Source organism: Berghia stephanieae, chromosome 2, assembly GCF_034508935.2.
Source record: "Berghia stephanieae isolate SIO BIC M18660-M18661 chromosome 2, UCSD_Bste_1.3, whole genome shotgun sequence".
Classification (NCBI taxonomy): domain Eukaryota; kingdom Metazoa; phylum Mollusca; class Gastropoda; order Nudibranchia; family Aeolidiidae; genus Berghia; species Berghia stephanieae.
The window spans coordinates 82,108,789-82,110,991 of NC_088361.1; the positions used below are offsets into that span (position 1 = coordinate 82,108,789).

The 2,203-nt window shown below is 35.7% G+C and overlaps 1 long non-coding RNA gene across 1 annotated transcript; it reads right to left on the reverse strand.

The window, feature by feature from the left end:
• Positions 1-260: 260 nt before the first annotated feature.
• On the reverse strand, positions 261-1,720 carry LOC144965652 (uncharacterized). Its single transcript, XR_013644079.1, has 2 exons — positions 1,113-1,720; positions 261-581 (listed from the first exon to the last, which is right to left on the reverse strand). It is a non-coding gene; the product is annotated as an uncharacterized LOC144965652 (long non-coding RNA).
• Between the last annotated feature and the right edge of the window lie 483 nt (positions 1,721-2,203).

The window sequence follows — 2,203 nt, forward strand, 5'->3', positions numbered from 1 at the left end:
CGCGCGCTATGGCTCTCGTTACCAGCTGCACCACTCAACCTATATCACAAACGGCTCAGGTTTAATCTAGGGGAGATCAAGAATTGCCTTAGGGTCCCTTATAACTTAAGTGTATTAATAACAAGTGAGTCAAGACAATAGTAACGCCCAATGCACTAATAACAATTCTATACATAAAGTTTAATTAGATTGTTACAGGAAAAGATAGAAGAATAAGTATTTATTTGATATCAGGAAGAATAGCTCTAATTGAGTGGATCTAATCTATTATATATTTATTTGTTTGCTTTGATATAATCATATGTGTCCGTGGAAAATACATTTGAAAATGGTATAAGCCCGTTTGGCTTATCTTTATCCCGTCGGCTTGCTTGACTGAGGCAAATGTATCAGCTAGTTCCAGGGTTGGCGCCTGCTTTGCAGAGTTTTCTGGACATCACAACAGTGTGTTGTAGTTAGGCTGACATCAGGGGTTTACCGCTGTTCAAGGACTGGGATGCAGGGATTCGGCACAACTGGGTGCTCCAACGACACGGAAAAGGACCAGGAAAATGGCCAGGAATCAGGATCAGGACAAGGACCTTCAATTTAAGAGTTAAAACAACAAGGTCTTAGAGCCAATCGGGTTTGTCTTTCGCCACCGAATCGTCCTTGAGCGACACATCATAATAGCCTTTATTTGCCGACAAAGGCAAGGAGAAGCAGTAACTTCATGATAATGGGAGTTAGTATATTGTTTAAACATCAACTGACAGTCGAGCTATCTTACATGATGAGAATTTAACAGGGTTGTGTCCCTGGTATTTCTTTATTTATTTTTATTAATTATAATTGAGGTTATGATGTGTGGCCGGCGATTGGCGGTGGGGTACAGACATTCAAGCAATATGCATATTGAATATAAATGAAATAATAACATTGATCATAAACAACTGTTAACTATAGAATAAGATACATATAGATATAGTTTTGTACAGGTATTCCAACTTACGAACATCCATGGAATAGCACAATTAAAATATATACACAAACTATAATATTAATAATAGATTAAATTGAATTCACAGTAATATCTCGTTCAACTTTGAATGTTAACCAATAATTCATTTTACCTTCAGCCGAGATAGACAAACTTTTACAAGTTTGAAATTGGAGAGATAGCTCTTTTCTCGTGGGCTTCTTAGCGTGTGTGTGATAAGATTCCTAGATGAATTTGGTTTTATGAAATGGAAAAGAGCGTCTGAATTATGGGAATAGCCAATCCGAAGAATCTTCCTGTTTTAGATAGCCAATGATATCCAGATGCTTTGGTAAGAAAGAATAACGGAGAATTGCCGGAGAGACAAGAACAGTAATTGCAATTAAGCGACTCTTGAACGAGACAAGGACCTCAGGGCATATGCACGATGGCGACTTGTTTGGAAAAGGTAATTAGCAGGTGGCATGAATACAATGGGCAGACAATTTGAACAGGTAAATAAGCCTTAAGCTGAAAGTGAATGTTCCGTTATACAATGGAAATGTTTCCCACCTAACGACCAGAATTTCCGTTAGAAAGATTTGGAGCTTTATTGGAGAAAGGCTGTCCATGTTTTGATTATCTTACTTGAGGTGTTAATCTGCCTTGGCAAATATATATGTCTCGTCCACTAGGTTTGAAGTGGTTTTGAACCGAGACGCTGACGAATGATAAAGAAACACGCAGTGAAAGAAAATCGCTCGTCACATATATATTGATTGAATGAATTAATTTTATTTTGACAACCCAACCCAAAGCATTCAAACAGGTGATACATATTACCGTTATTGTCTATATCTGCACCATATTATCCAATAAAACAAACATAAAAGTTCATCCCTCTCAGATCGAGCCCTATGATCTCGTAATTCTCAAGTCAATATAAGTAGGAATAAAAAAATCACATGAAAATAACCCTTTTCCTTTTTTTTTGAATATCCTTATTTCTTTCATAGAATGAATTAATTTCATTTTAACAACCCAACCCAAGACATCCAAACATATGATCTTATTATTATCATGTTCTATGTCTGAAACATATCAAATAAAATAATAGAGTTTTAAAGCCCCATAATCGCGTAACTCTCAAGCCAATATAATTATAAATAAAGACTTACAGAATAATAATAATAACCTTTTATAATTGCCCTTTTCATTCTTTCATTGAATCTATAAGTTTATTTT